The sequence below is a fragment of the Bufo gargarizans genome, chromosome 5, assembly GCF_014858855.1.
Source record: "Bufo gargarizans isolate SCDJY-AF-19 chromosome 5, ASM1485885v1, whole genome shotgun sequence".
NCBI classification, from domain to species: domain Eukaryota; kingdom Metazoa; phylum Chordata; class Amphibia; order Anura; family Bufonidae; genus Bufo; species Bufo gargarizans.
Genome location: NC_058084.1, coordinates 173,486,858 through 173,502,406, shown reverse-complemented (window position 1 = coordinate 173,502,406; position 15,549 = coordinate 173,486,858). Strand labels below are relative to the sequence as shown.

At 45.6% G+C, this 15,549-nt stretch overlaps 1 protein-coding gene across 1 annotated transcript in view; it reads left to right on the top strand.

The window, feature by feature from the left end:
• Positions 1-7,380: 7,380 nt before the first annotated feature.
• The window catches only part of PIK3R4 (phosphoinositide-3-kinase regulatory subunit 4), a 69,730-nt gene continuing 61,561 nt past the window's right edge, over positions 7,381-15,549 (top strand). The window contains exon 1 of the mRNA XM_044293318.1: positions 7,381-7,519. The gene's annotated coding sequence lies outside the window, so the exon portion shown is untranslated. The remainder of the gene's footprint in view (positions 7,520-15,549) is intronic.

Sequence of the window (15,549 nt, the reverse complement as noted above, 5' to 3'; positions counted from 1 at the left end):
TAAATAACAAAAAAAAAAAAAACGGTGCCAAAAAAGCAATTTCTTGTTACCTTGCCGCACAAAAAGTGTAATATAGAGCAACCAAAAATCATATGTACCCTAAACTTGTACCAACAAAACTGCCACCTTATCCCGTAGTTTCTAAAATGGGGTCACTTTTTTGGAGTTTCTACTCTAGGGGTGCATCAGGGGGGCTTCAAATGGGACATGGTGTCAAAAAAAACAGTCCAGCAAAATCTGCTTTCCAAAAACCGTATGGCATTCCTTTCCTTCTGCGCCCTGCCGTGTGACCGTACAGCGGTTTACGACCACATATGAGGTGTTTCTGTAAACTACAGAATCAGGGCCAGAAATAATGAGTTTTGTTTGGCTGTTAACCCTTGCTTTGTAACTGGAAAAAAAATATTAAAATGGAAAATCTGCCAAAAAAGTGAAATTTTGAAATTGTATCTCTATTTTCTATTAAATCTTGTGCAACACCTAAAGGGTTAACAAAGTTTGTAAAATCAGTTTTGAATACCTTGAGGGGTGTAGTTTCTTAGATGGGGTCACTTTTATGGAGTTTCTACTCTAGGGGTGCATCAGGGGGCTTCAAATGGGACATGGTGTCAAAAAAACTGTCCAGCAAAACATGCCTTCCAAAAACCATACGGCGCACCTTTCACTCTACGCCCCGCTGTGTGGCCGTACAGTAGTTTACGGCCACATATGGGGTGTTTCTGTAAACGGCAGAGTCAGGGCAATAAAGATACAGTCTTGTTTGGCTGTTAACCCTTGCTTTGTTAGTGGAAAAAATGGGTTAAAATGGAAAATTAGGCAAAAAAATGAAATTCTCAAATTTCATCCCCATTTGCCAATAACTCTTGTGCAACACCTAAAGGGTTAACAAAGTTTGTAAAATCAGTTTTGAATACCTTGAGGGGTGTAGTTTCATAGATGGGGTCACTTTTATGGAGTTTCTACTCTAGGGGTGCATCAGGGGGCTTCAAATGGGACATGGTGTCAAAAAACCAGTCCAGCAAAATCTGGCTTCCAAAAACCATACGGCGCACCTTTCACTCTACGCCCCGCTGTGTGGCCGTACAGTAGTTTACGGCCACATATGGGGTGTTTCTGTAAACGGCAGAGTCAGGGCAATAAAGATACAGTCTTGTTTGGCTGTTAATTCTTGCTTTGTTAGTGGAAAAAATGGGTTAAAATTGAAAATTAGGCAATAAAATGAAATTCTCAAATTTCATCCCCATTTGCCAATAACTCTTGTGCAACACCTAAAGGGTTAACAAAGTTTGTAAAATCAGTTTTGAATACCTTGAGGGGTGTAGTTTATAGAATGGGGTCATTTTTGGGTGGTTTCTATTATGTAAGCCTCGCAAAGTGACTTCAGAGCTGTAGTGGTCCCTAAAAATTGGGTTTTTGTAAATTTCTGAAAAATTTCAAGATTTGCTTCTAAACTTCTAAGCCTTGTAACATCCCCAAAAAATAAAATATCATTCCCAAAATAATTCAAACATGAAGTAGACATATGGGGAATGTAAAGTCATCACAATTTTTGGGGGTATTACTATGTATTACAGAAGTAGAGAAACTGAAACTTTGAAATTTGCTAATTTTTCCCAATTTTTGGTAAATTTGACTTTTATTTATGCAAAAAAAAATATTTTTTTAACTTTATTTTACCAGTGTCATGAAGTACAATATGTGACGAAAAAACAATCTCAGAATGGCCTGGATAAGTCAAAGCGTTTTAAAGTTATCAGCACTTAAAGTGACACTGGTCAGATTTTCAAAAAATGGCCTGGTCCTAAGGTGTAAAAAGGCTGTGTCCCTAAGGGGTTAAGATTCGGGCTGCTGCCACAGCACAGCAACAGCCCGATGGGAGAGAGAGGGAGCTACCTCCATCTCTTAACCCCTTCCATACAGCGGTCCCTATGGACAGCAGCATGGAAGGGGGTTAAACGGCCGACATCAGTGCCAACTCAGATATCGGACGTTACAAGGGGCTGGAGCCCACAGGGAGGGGGGATATTATATATACATACATACATAGATTCTGTGGGGATCAGAACCTTTCAGCCAGGATTAGGATACTGTGATTGACTAGTCTGTACAAACTAGCCAATCAGAGCGATCGGCCAGGGACCGCCCTCATTGTAGACAGGACATCAGACATGCTCTTACTAGGCTCCCTGCTCCGAACTCTGACAGGAATAAGCTGTTTGTACTGACAGAACAAACAGCGTATTCCGTTGAGAGACGGAACAAGGAGCGCTCAAGTGGCAGGAGCAGACTGGACATGTGCTCCTCTTAGGCAGATTAGGAGAGCAGCGCATGTGCAGTTACAATAAAGGCATAGACGAGCTTTCTCTACAGATTTTTTAGATAAAGTATATTTGGAAAGTCATTTTTACCCTGCCTCCAACAATGTTGTGTAAAGTACTTATATAATGGCCAACCCCTTTAAGTGTTTCTGGTGAGAAGAATGGGTAGGGATATGGAAATACACATATTTCATGAACACCTCCTCCTGCAAGACATTCACTGTCGATTTTATTGATTCTATTTTGAACATATCTGCTTATTCAGCTTTTTTCCCAGAAAGGGTGTAGGTCTGAGAAGGATTGCTGTCTCTCCCTGCTGGCGTACTGACAAAGCAAACGGAAATCCCCAGCGGTATGCTATTTGACGGTCTCGTAGAAATGTGAGGAGAGGCTGTAGGTGTCTTCTTTTTTGCAGGGTAATCCAGGAGAGGTCAGGGAAGAGTTGTCTTCTAGGGCCGCCATGTTAACTCCTGGCCTCCTGGATATGGCAGGCATAAAGTCCCTCGCTGCAGGAGAGATTTTCCAGGTGGTGAAGCCACCTCGGTGGTGGTCAGTGGCTCGTCCCTCTGCTCCTGTGGTTCTTCCCGCTCTTGCGTTTTGTCGGGGTGGTGGCAGGGAGCAAAGGCGGGAGGCTCCTTGCAGCGTGGAGCGCCTCACAGGATCCTGGGCGGCGAGGGAGATTGGGGAGGGGGAGAGGACCTTCTGGCAGTGTTTTTTCCCCCCATTTAGTCAATATTACAGGTGCCGCTGGCCAGAGTCAGCTGTGCAGGCAAGAGCTGAGCGCTTAAGCGGCCATCTTAGCTAGCGTCCCTCTATTCAGCATTTTTTGTATTTATTATTAAACAATATTTTCCATTTGGTTTGGGGGACAAAAATACTGTAGAGTAATATCCTGTACCTATCTGATCTTGGGGAACTGGAATTAGCACTAGAGATGAGTGAATTTCATATTTTTAAGTTCGTTCACGCTTCGTTTGGTGGTAAAAGCAGAATTGCGTTTTGGATTCCGTTACCACGGACCATAACGCAACTCTATGACGGAAAGCATAACAGAATGCCTTGAGAGGCATTCCGTTATTTATTCCGTTATAATAGAAGTCTATAGGTTGCAAAACGGATCCGTCCCGTTTCCGTTATGCAGGGGAGTCCTCCATAACGCAATTTAGTTTTTACCACCAAACAAATTTCATAGCATGAAATTCGCTCATCTCTAATTAGCACCCCCACGTCTACTAAGTCCCAAAAAAAATAAAAAAAATATTTTTGTATAACCCCTCTGAGTTTTGAACTGGCATCATTATGTCATTTGCAGTAGGGTTTCCTAAGAACGAATTTGTGTAACCCAGGGAGAAGATATTTAAAAGTCAAGAACTTTTAAGAAATTTCCTTGAGGATTCCACAAACCTTCTTAGTCTCTTTCCCACAAAACTTTTGGAGTCATTTCTTTGTGGACTCTGTATTAGGGCTCATGCACACATACAACCACATGTGTTTTGGGGTCCGAAAGTCACAAATCCGCAAAAAACGAATCCTGGCTGTGTGCATGATGCCATTTTCTTTTTTACTTCAATAGAAATGTCCTATTCTTGTCCACAAAACAACGGACAAGAATAGGAGATGTTCTATCTTTGTTGCGGGGCCGTAGAACGGATGTGGACATCAACACCAAACCTATTTTCCCTGCTAGAGTAACATTAACCCATATACATGGTAAACTGCAACACCAATAGAAGTATATGTAGCTGGATAATAAATGACTTAAAGGGGTTCTGCACTTTGTTTAAACTGATGATCTATCCTCTGGATAGATCATCAGCATCTGACCGGCGGGGGTCCCACACCCGGTACCCCCGCCGATCAGCTGTTTGAGAAGGCAGCGGCGCTCCAAAAGCCGCGGCCTTCTCACTGTTTACCGCTGTCCGAGTGACGTCACGACTTGTCACGAGAACTGGCGGGGCTAAGCTCCATTTAAGGGAACAGAGTTTAGCCGCGCCCAGACCAGTGATACTAGTCGTGATGTCACTGGGCCTGCGGTAAGCAGTGAGACGGCCGCGGCGCTGCTGGAGTGCTGCTGCCTTCTCAAACAGCTGATCGTCGGGGGTCCCGGGTGTCAAGCCCCCGCCGATCAGATGCTGATGATCTATCCAGAGGATAGATCATCAGTTTAAATAAAGTGCAGAAGATTAAAACACACAGCACAAGGATAATGGGGTGGTGTTATAAGCACAGCAAAACAATATGGCTATGAAAATATATTAGTTATACTAAGTATACTACGGAATAAATAGAGTGTGGTAGGAAGAAAATATATAAGAAAACAATAATACCAACCGAAATATGCAGTCCCATCACAGGTCAGGCCACCACCACGCCCCGTCAGCTTTCTCAAGGAGTAGTGGTTGGCAGGAACATGGCAGATATTTATAGTGCTAAAGATGGGATATTACTGGGTGGGCGTCATCAGTTGATTACAAATGCACCAATACCCAGCATCGCTCAATTATAAGATCGTCCCAAAACACAGTTATAACCAGTCATAAAAAGCCCCAGTTACCTGTTTCCACTTAGCTATTAAATAAGCCGCTGCCCGTTATATTATATGGCACGCTATGGTCTTAGCACGCACCCGGGGGAGCGTCTCGGGCCGGCGCATGTGCAGAATGTGAGGAAAAGCTGGCGGCGAAAGAGGCGTCGGGGCGTGGTGGTGGCCTGAACTGTGATGGGACTTTATATTTCGGTTGGTATTATTGTTTTCTTATATATTTTCTTCCTACCACACTCTATTTATTCTCCGCAGTCTATTTAGTATATGGCCTTATGCACATGACCGTTGTTTTATTCCGTGTCCGTTGTTCCGTTTTTCGTGATTTTCTGCGGACCCATTGACTTTCAATGGGTCCGTTGAAAACTCGGCTACTGTACTGTTTGTCATCCGCGTTCGTGATCCGCGGTTCCAGTCCGTCAAAAAAATATAACCTGTCCTATTATTTTCGCGGAACACGGTTTCAATGGGACCACAAAAAAACGCGGAGGCACACAAGATTGTCATCCGCGTCCGTTTTTTTCCTATCATTTGCATGGCAAACCTGACTTAGATTTTTTTTTACTTTCCTTTATGTCTGGTCGTCCTCCAAAAAGACACACGGAAACGGATCACGGAACAACGGAACCCCATTTTGCGGAACGGAACACAACGGTCGTGTGCATGAGGCCTAACTAATATATTTTCACAGCCATATTGTTTTGCTGTGCTTATAATACCACCCCATTATCCTTGCGCTCGCACTTTACTATTTTTATCCCGCTGTTCGGCCACCACAACTGTGTGTTTTAGGGTACTTTCACACTTGCAGCATTGTGATCCGGCGATCTGCCGCTGACTGAAAGCATTTGTGAGACGGATCCGGATGCGGATCCATCTCACAAATGCATTGCAAGGACGGATTCGTCTCTCCGCTTGTCATGCGGACCGACGGATCCGTCTTTTTTAACATTTTTACCGATCTGCCCATGCGCATGCCGAAACTACGGATCCGGCATTCTGAATGCCGGATCTGGCGCTAATACATTCCTATGGGAAAAAATGCCGGATCCGGCATTCAGGCAAGTCTTCAGTTTTTTTTCGCCGGAGAGAAAACCGTAGCATGCTGCTGTTTTATCTTTTGCCTGATCAGTCAAAACGACTGAACTGAAGACATCCTGATGCAAACTGAACGGATTACTCTCCATTCAGAATGCATGGGGATAAAACTGATCAGTTCTTTTCCAGTATAGAGCTCCTGTGACGGAACTCTATGCCGGGAAAGAAAAACGCAAGTGTGAAAGTACCCTACGGCTACTTTCACATTTGCGGCAGGATGGATTCGACATGGTGAACAGCCTGTCGGATCCGTCCTGCCGCAAGTGTGAAAGTAGCCTAAATCTTCTAAATTTTTGGGGTATATGCCAGTCATGTTGAAAGTGTGATTATTAAGTGATTCATTATCTAGCTACATATACTTCTATTGGTGTTGCAGTAGGACGGATCAGGACAGCACACGGAGTGCTGTCTGCATCTTTTGCGACCCCTTTGAAATGAATGGGTTCTCATCTGATCCACTAAAAATGCAGATTGGTGTAGACTGAACATATGGTCGCATGCATGAGCCCTTACTAGGATTAAACAAAGATCCCTTCTCGCTCCTCTTTATTAAACTTCCACTTATCGTTTTTTTTCCCTTTTCCTTTGAAACCTATAATTTCCAGAGATCTCCCCATTCAATGCTCTGCTAGATTGATATCAAGAAGGCAGCTCAAAGGAAGTGTCTTTTCTGCTGCATCTCAGGGGGCATGGTCCATGCTCTCCCTATCCCAGCTCAGGAGCCAGTTGAAGGATGAAACTGAGCATGTGCGGCCATCTCAGTGAGCAGGTCAAAGAAATAAGAAAAAAGCATACACCAGGTGGCGCTACGCTGATACATTGTATTGAATAACTCAGTAGCCATGCTAAATTTGTAATGACATGCAGTTACAATGTCTTCAGATCCAGGTGCTGGTTTAAAAACTGTAGAATATTTTGTTGGACAACCCCTTTAAGGCCCTATTGCTGTTGGCTGATCCTGCCGCAAATGGTTTGGCGACATTCTGATGTGTATGGGGAGCTCCTAACAGATGATGTGGAGGTAGAGAAGTACTTTTGGCCCATCCCTGTTCTCCTGGGAGATCAGAGGTGTCTGGCCGCTGCTTTCTCCCTATTGAATACATGCATGTGTATGGAGCGGGTGTTAGGGATTTGGGAGTGATGGTCGTCGGCTGAAGGACAGCAATGAATGCGTATTCCAAGCTCTAATGGTTAAAACACACCCATCTTCTATATTCAGTAATTGCACTTGAGGTAATAGACTGCAGACCCCACACCTAAATATAGACGATCTACAAATAGTGTAAGGTTCCGCTGTGCAGACCTATTCTAGCGCCCCCCGTGGCTGCCATGTGTAACCTCTACAGCTGCCGCCTCTCGGCTCAGCTGATGCGTGCGACTCCACCCAGCACGCGTTCTGATTGGTCGCTGCCACGCTCGGCGCTGATTGGCTGTGTGTCAGGAAGTGGGCGCTGACATCCGCAGGGATGGAAGTGTTTTGAAGCGCTACGGTTTCCTGTTTCCTCCGGTGTACAGCGGGGTACCCGGTATAACGGCGCCTACAGCCCGGGGGAGCCTGCACGTAAGGAGTGACGTCATGTCTTCACGTATTTTATCGCCGCATTTCCTTTCAGTACTGCCTGCACTGACGTCACTGGGTGGGCGCCAGTCACCTGACAGCTCATTCTCTTACATAAGGGCTGTGGGACTAGTTATCTGATTGCATTCATACAGTTCAGACCCCTCTAGGAGGACATAGACCTCATGTGACCAGACTGATCATCAGTGGTGACAAAGCCCATACTGGAAGGTTCATCTCATTGTAGGCAAACCATTAGATACATGGCAGTGAGTGCCCAATATAGGGGTTCTGCGATACTTTCTCTGAACCCCATGGTCAGGTAGCCAATGTCCTGAGTGCTCTGGGTCCAGCTCCAAGCTACCTTCTCCACCTCAGAAGTGTGACATGACGTCCACGTGCAGATCACCGCTGCTGTCCTCAGTCAGGTCACCACTCATTGGCATGTGGACGGCATGTCACACTTCCGAGGTGGAGAAGGTAGCTTGGAGCTGGACCCGGAGCACTCAAGACCAGTGAGTCTTTTATTTTTATTTTTATTTTTCCTCAGCCCCCTGGTTCCAGGTAATGGAGGACACCTTTAAATATTGAGGTATCCCCACGATAGGTCCTCAGTATCTGACTCCCAACACAACCGCCGTGGAGGAGGCTGTGATGCTTGGGTGTCCAGCATGCTGTAGGTCTTCACAGGCCTGATATTATAGTAGCTTTTTAGGCTATGGTAAGAAAGCCACGTGACACAGACATAACGCGGTTCGGCACCTACATACTGGTCGGGGTCTGTAAGTAAAGAATAGCTTAACATCCAAACAGTGTTTTAACCTTGGTAGAAGAAAACCAGGAGAGATGCCTTATGATACAGAAATTCCACGTGACCCTGGGTAGTCAGGATGTATATCCAGATGTTGGTCGTGCTTGCACAGCCTATATAAGCTCCCACGCTCCCGGCCACCAGAGAGGCTGACGTTCTTTCCAATAGTGTGCAAGCACGACCACCACTGATGGATTGCAGGGTGGTCATAACCATGGTAATGAGCAGTGTATAATGTGATAGAAAAATGAATCCAACCAGCAAAGGAGGCAATATGGACAATAACAATACATTAGTAAGTGCCTTGTACTAACTTTCTCTACATGATAAATGCCACTTTCTGAAGTGAGATGACCCCCTCTAAAGCTGTTGACATCAGGTTTCTAATGATGTTCTTGTGTAAGATGTCTGAGGCGCCTGATCGCTGTAAAACCACTTTTATTCCCCCAAAGGTCGTATGCAAATGAGGTTCTTGAGATGGCAGCGGCTTTCACACTTGAAGTAAAGCATGCCGTGCCCCCTTCCCTCCCCTTCACATTTGAATGATGGCCTTTAGGATTCTTTCAGGCGTGCCATAGGATCTTGTTTCCAGCGCCTGCGCATTGATCCCCGTTGTAGTGTATTTGGCTTCAGCGAGTCAATGCTCAGGCGCAGACTCATGTGGTTAAGCGCTTCAGAGAACATTACCCTGCATCAGCGTCAGTCACAGGATCAACAGCGCCTGTCCATTGACTCGCTGAAGCCCAAAACTACAGAATCCAAAAGGCCATCAATCAAATGCGAAGGGGCAGTAAGGAGGCGGGGTTGGGTTTGACTTCAAGAACCTTATTTGCATACGACCTGCGGATTAATAAAAGTTCTTTTACAATGATCATGCACCTCAGACATCTTACACAAGAACATCATAAGAAACCTGATGTCAACAGCTGTAATATGGTCCGTTTTGATGATGACAGGTTACCGTTAACCACCGGAGTCTAGTTTGGGCAGTGGGAAAAGTAGCTAACTGGAGGGGGAGGGCTGCTATCTCCTGAATGGTAGTAGCTAGAAACATGCAACTGGTCTTATTTGAAAGCTGACATTCCAAGCTTTCAGACAATACCATGACAACAATAACAACAATATGTTCAGTACAAGGGAATATATCACTGATAGAAATACAAGACCAAAATGACAGCTAAAGTCTAAGCAACAGAGGAGAAATCACTGTCGCTGGTAAATCCTGTTTTTACTTTCACTTTCAGCTGCATTAACAGTATGCTGATTTCTATCAGTGATATCTTTCCCGGTACTGAACATATTGCTGTTATTGCTTTCATGGTATTGTCTGAAAGCTTGGAATGTCAGCTTTCAAACAAGACCAACTGCATGTTTCTAGCTACTACCATTCAGAAGATAGCAGCCCTCCAGTTAGCTACTTTTTCTACTGCTGGAGCTGGACTGGGGCAAAACAGTTAGGTAGTTAAAGCAGTGCTCCAGACAAAAAAATATACCTAGTAGCCATTGGCTCCTGAACTGAAAAATTTAGGAGCCAAATCAAATTTTTAGTCGCCAAATCGAAACCGAATCAAAATTTTGGTATCGTGACAACGCTACTCCGATCAGATCGGCATAGGGTTGTTTTGATACCAAAACTTTGATTCGCTTTCGTCACCATAAAGTATTGCGATACTCAATACCGCGCAAAAAAAAAACAACACCAAAAAAGCCTCGTGCATTTCGCATTTTATGAAACATTCGGCCCATAATAGAACAGTCCTATCCTATTTTTGGGGTGACAAGGTGACTGAAAAATGGCGAATGCTCACCGCATAGGAGACATTTTTTAATAATTTAATAGTTTGGACAGCGCTGCGTAATATGTTTATTTATTTATTGTTTATATATTTTATATGTAAAATTGGGAAAGGGGGGATTTAAACTTAATATTTTAGGGTACTTTCACACTAGTGTTTTTCTTTTCCGGCATCGAGTTCCGTCCTAGGGGCTCAATATCGGAAAAGAACTGATCAGGCATATCCCCATGCATTCTGAATGGAGAGCGATCCGCTCAGGATGCATCAGGACGTCTTCAGTTCAGTCATTTTGACTGATCAGGCAAAAGATAAAACCGCAGCATGCTACGGTTTTATCTCAGACGAAAAAAACTGAAGATTTGCCTGAATGCCGGATCCAGCATTTTTCCCCATAGGAATGTATTAGTGCCGGATCTGGCATTCAAAATACTGGAATGCACCCGCACTAAATCCGGACCCATTCACTTCTATGGGGCTGTGCACATGAGCGGTGATTTTCACACATCACTTGTGCGTTGCGTGAAAATCGCAGCATGCTCTATGTTGTGCGTTTTTCACGCAACGCAGGCCCCATAGAAGTGACTGGGGCTGCGTGAAAATCGCAAGCATCCGCAAGCAAGTGCAGATGCTGTGCGATTTTCACGCTTGGTTGCTAAGATGAAAGTCTATTCACTGTATTATTTTCCCTTATAACAGGGTTCTAAGGGAAAATAATAGCATTCTTTAATACAGACTGCATAGTAGAAGGTCAATATAATAAACATTGGTGGCGCAGTGCGCACCCCCCAACACCCCAGTATAATAAACATTGGTGGCGCAATGTGCCCCCCAACACCCCAGTATGATAAACATTGGTGGCGCAGTGTGCCCCCCCCCCAATACCCCAGTATGATAAACATTGGTGGCGCAGTGGGGAGTGCCATTGAGGGTTAAAAAATAAAAATTAACTCGCCTCCTCCAATTGATCATCTCCTGTTCTTTCTTCAGGACCTGTCAAAGGACCTGTGGTGACATCACTGTGCTCATCACATGATTCATCACCATGGTGATGGACCATGTGATGAGCTCAGTGACATCACCACAGGTCCTGAAGACAGAACAGGAGACCGACAGCTACGCCATCAACTGGAGGAGGTGAGTTAATTTTTTAAAGTTATTTTTTAACCCTCATTGGCACTTCCCACTGAGCCACCAATGTTTCTTATACTGGGGTGTTGGGGGGGCACACTGTGCCACCAATGTTTCTTATACTGGGGTGTTGGGGGGGCACACTGCGCCACCAATGTTTCTTATACTGGGGTGTTGGGGGGGCACACTGCCACCAATGTTTCTTATACTGGGGTGTTGGGGGGGGGGGCACACTGCGCCACCAATGTTTCTTATACTGGGGTGTTGGGGGGGGGGCACACTGTGCCACCAATGTTTCTTATACTGGGGTGTTGGGAGGGGGCACACTGCCACCAATGTGTCTTATACTGGGGTGTTGGGGGGGCACACTGTGCCACCAATGTTTCTTATACTGGGGTGTTGGGGGGGGGGGCACACTGCCACCAATGTTTCCTATACTGGGGGGGGGGGCACACTGTGCAGGGAGTCTAAGAAAGAATCGAATGAGTCACAAGTCGGATCTTTAGTTCTTTTCACCTGTGACTCATTCGATTCTTTCTCCCTGTACTTGTCAGTGACTCAGAGCTGCTAGTGCTCGCCTTGCCTCTGCTCTGATTGGTTGGTGGGCGGGGAGGGGAGGGGCTGGCAGAAGCAGCTTCCACTCTAGGATCAGATTACACTGCTCCGGAGCCCCTCCCCTCCCTGCTGCCAGCGGCTCTGCTATTGTGTGCTGTGACCGAGCTGACTGAGAAGAACATCGGCGGCGGGGCAGAGAACTATCAGCTCCTGTGCCCGTCGCTGTTCAGCTGCAGAGCTGCCGCGGAGGGTCTAGTCGCAAATGGCGACAGGACTAAAAAGTCTTGTCGCCATTTGTAAATTCTTAGTCGCATTGGCGACCATTTTGGTCGCCATCTGGAGCCCTGTAAAGGGGTTGTCCAATTTCCAATATTTATTAATTATCATCAGGATAGGTCATCAAAATCAGAACGGTGGTATCCGACACCCAGCACCCCTGCCGATCAGCTGTTTCTTCACTGTCGACATTTTAGCACTGTGAAGGTGTAATCACAGCTCCTCTATCCTAGTGGCTACCATTTGCAGAGCTGCCTAGAAGAGTTAGGGGACGTGGGCTCACTACACACTAAAAAGGCATCTAAACATCTCCAGCAACTGTCTGTGACAGAAGGGAACTACTTATGGGTTTGGATTCTAGTGATATACCACTGCGTAACTATCTTGTAAGAGTTTTCTTGGACATGTGCAATTGAGAGGGACCCCAGAAAATCCTATCCTTAATACAGTTTGGGTCTATAGTTTAGTGGTAATCTTGCTGCCTGCCATGTCTGGAGTTCATTGCCCAGCACAGACCTGTGAAAAAAGTTCTTTAGTAAAGAATTATGGCAGAAAATGTAACTTTTACTTTTAAGTTTTTCTTTCTAGGTAAAAGAAAAGCTGGAAAGTAAAAGTTACATTTTTCTGTCATAACTTGTAAAACGATTTGTTTAGTAAATGTCTGTGTGCTGGGAGAGAGCCCCTCCCCCAGCCCATAGTAGACAGAAGGGCCACAAGGCTTCAATAGTATTCAGTGCACTGAAGTGAGTACTAATGAGGCCTCCTAACTGCTCTGTCCTGTGACTGCAGTACCACCAGTGCTGTCCTGATGGTGCCCATGCAGATGATTCCTATCTAGGCCATTAAAGGGTATTTTCGAGATGACAATATTTTTAGCAGATATGCTCCTCTAGTGGCTTACCTCATGTACATCTTCCCCATGCTTTCTCCTTTTCAATATGGACTTTCCTGCCCCTTTTTGCCTTGTAAATAAATCCCTCTGGTTTGGTTACAACTTACATCCTGTATGTAGCACTTCTCCTTTCTCTGCCACACCTCCAGAACTGCCCCTAACAACACCCAGCTATTGTATAGCTCCTCCCAGTCACATATTACATAGACACTCCCCTATCACTGCCCCTAATAACACCCAGCTATTGTATAGCCCCTCCCACCAGCTAGTTACATAGACACTCCCCTATCACTGCCCCTAATAACACCCAGCTAGATTATAGCTCCTCCCAGTCACATATTACATAGACACTCCCCTGTCACTGCCCCTAATAACACTCAGCTAGATTATAGCTCCTCCCAGTCACAGATTACATAGACACTCCCCTGTCACTGCCCCTAATAACACTCAGCTAGATTATAGCTCCTCCCAGTCACATATTACATAGACACTCCCCTATCACTGCCCCTAATAACACCCAGCTAGATTATAGCTCCTCCCAGTCACAGATTACATAGACACTCCCCTGTCACTGCCCCTAATAACACTCAGCTAGATTATAGCTCCTCCCAGTCACATATTACATAGACACTCCCCTATCACTGCCCCTAATAACACCCAGCTAGATTATAGCTCCTCCCAGTCACAGATTACATAGACACTCCCCTGTCACTGCCCCTAATAACACTCAGCTAGATTATAGCTCCTCCCAGTCACAGATTACATAGACACTCCCCTATCACTGCCCCCTAACAACACTCAGCTAGATTATAGCTCCTCCCAGTCACATATTACATAGACACTCCCCTGTCACTGCCCCTAATAACACTCAGCTAGATTATAGCTCCTCCCAGTCACAGATTACATAGACACTCCCCTGTCACTGCCCCTAATAACACTCAGCTAGATTATAGCTCCTCCCAGTCACATATTACATAGACACTCCCCTATCACTGCCCCTAATAACACCCAGCTAGATTATAGCTCCTCCCAGTCACATATTACATAGACACTCCCCTATCACTGCCCCTAATAACACCCAGCTATTGTATAGCTCCTCCCAGTCACATATTACACAGACACTCCCCTATCACTGCCCATAACAACACTCAGCTAGATTATAGCTCCTCCCAGTCACATATTACATAGACACTCCCCTATCACTGCCCCTAATAAGGGCTCTTCGTCGGAGTTCCGTCGTCGGGGCTCTATGCCGGAAGAATCCTGATCAGGATTATCCCCATGCATTCTGAATGGCGAGAAATCCGTTCAGGATGCATCAGGATGTCTTCAGTTCCGGACCGGAACGTTTTTTGGCCGGAGAAAATTCCGCAGCATGCTGCGCTTTTTGCTCCGGCCAAAAATCCTGGACACTTGCCGCAAGGCCGGATCCGGAATTAATGCCCATTGAAAGGCATTAATCCGGATCCGACGTTTAGCTTTTTCTGAATGGTTACCATGGCTGCCAGGACGCTAAAGTCCTGGCAGCCATGGTAAAGTGTAGTGGGGAGCGGGGGAGCAGTATACTTACCGTCTGTGCGGCTCCCGGGGCGCTTCAGAGTGACGTCAGGGCGCCCCGTGCACATGGATGACGTGATCGCATGGACACGTCATCCACGAGCATGGGGCGCTCTGACGTCATTCTGGAGCGCCCCGGGAGCCGCACGGACTGTAAGTATACTGCTCCCTTGCTCCCCACTACTACTATGGCAACCAGGATGCCATAGTAACACTGAAAGCATTTTGAAGACTGATCCGTCTTCAAATGCTTTCAGTTCACTTGCGTTTTTCCGGATCCGGTGTGTAATTCCGGCAAATGGAGTACACGACGGATCCGGACAACGCAAGTGTGAAAGAGCCCTAACACCCAGCTATTGTATAGCCCCTCCCACCAGCTTGTTACATAGACACTCCCCTATCACTGCCCCTGTTGTTGCTTTGACACACCCATGGACATAGCATTACAGGAAATAAGAGAGCTGCATGGACAAGGTCGTGTGACCAGAGCCCAGAACGGATAGGAGCAATAAAGGTAAAAGAAATACATTACAAAGTGACAGCTACCTTCATAAATGATTATTTTAAAGGCTGTTGGTGCAAACTGGAACACCCCTTTAAGTTGCCACGTCCATACTTACAGCTCTGGATCTAGACCTGCTTCCAACCTCAGACTGGGCCGTACTATTTAACCACATTACTTATTCAGAAACAAGCCACTGATATATTGGCTTTTTTTTTTACACTTGCATGGCTTCCATTTTTGCAGGATCTATTATTATTTCCCCTATTCTGTTAAGATGTCAGTTTTCATTACTGGCCAGAACAACGTATCATGATGCACCATTATACTCGTTAAAGAACAAAGCTCCAAAACTGATCTGTCCTCTATAAAAACACAACCCATGACACCGTTGTCAGCAGGTCCTGACTCCATGGGCTGTCTGGAAGTTCTCAATACACTGCAGACACATCATTGCTGGGACTTGAAGTCTTAGGGTCCAGACTTGCAGTGAAAAGTTCTAAAAACCAACTAAAC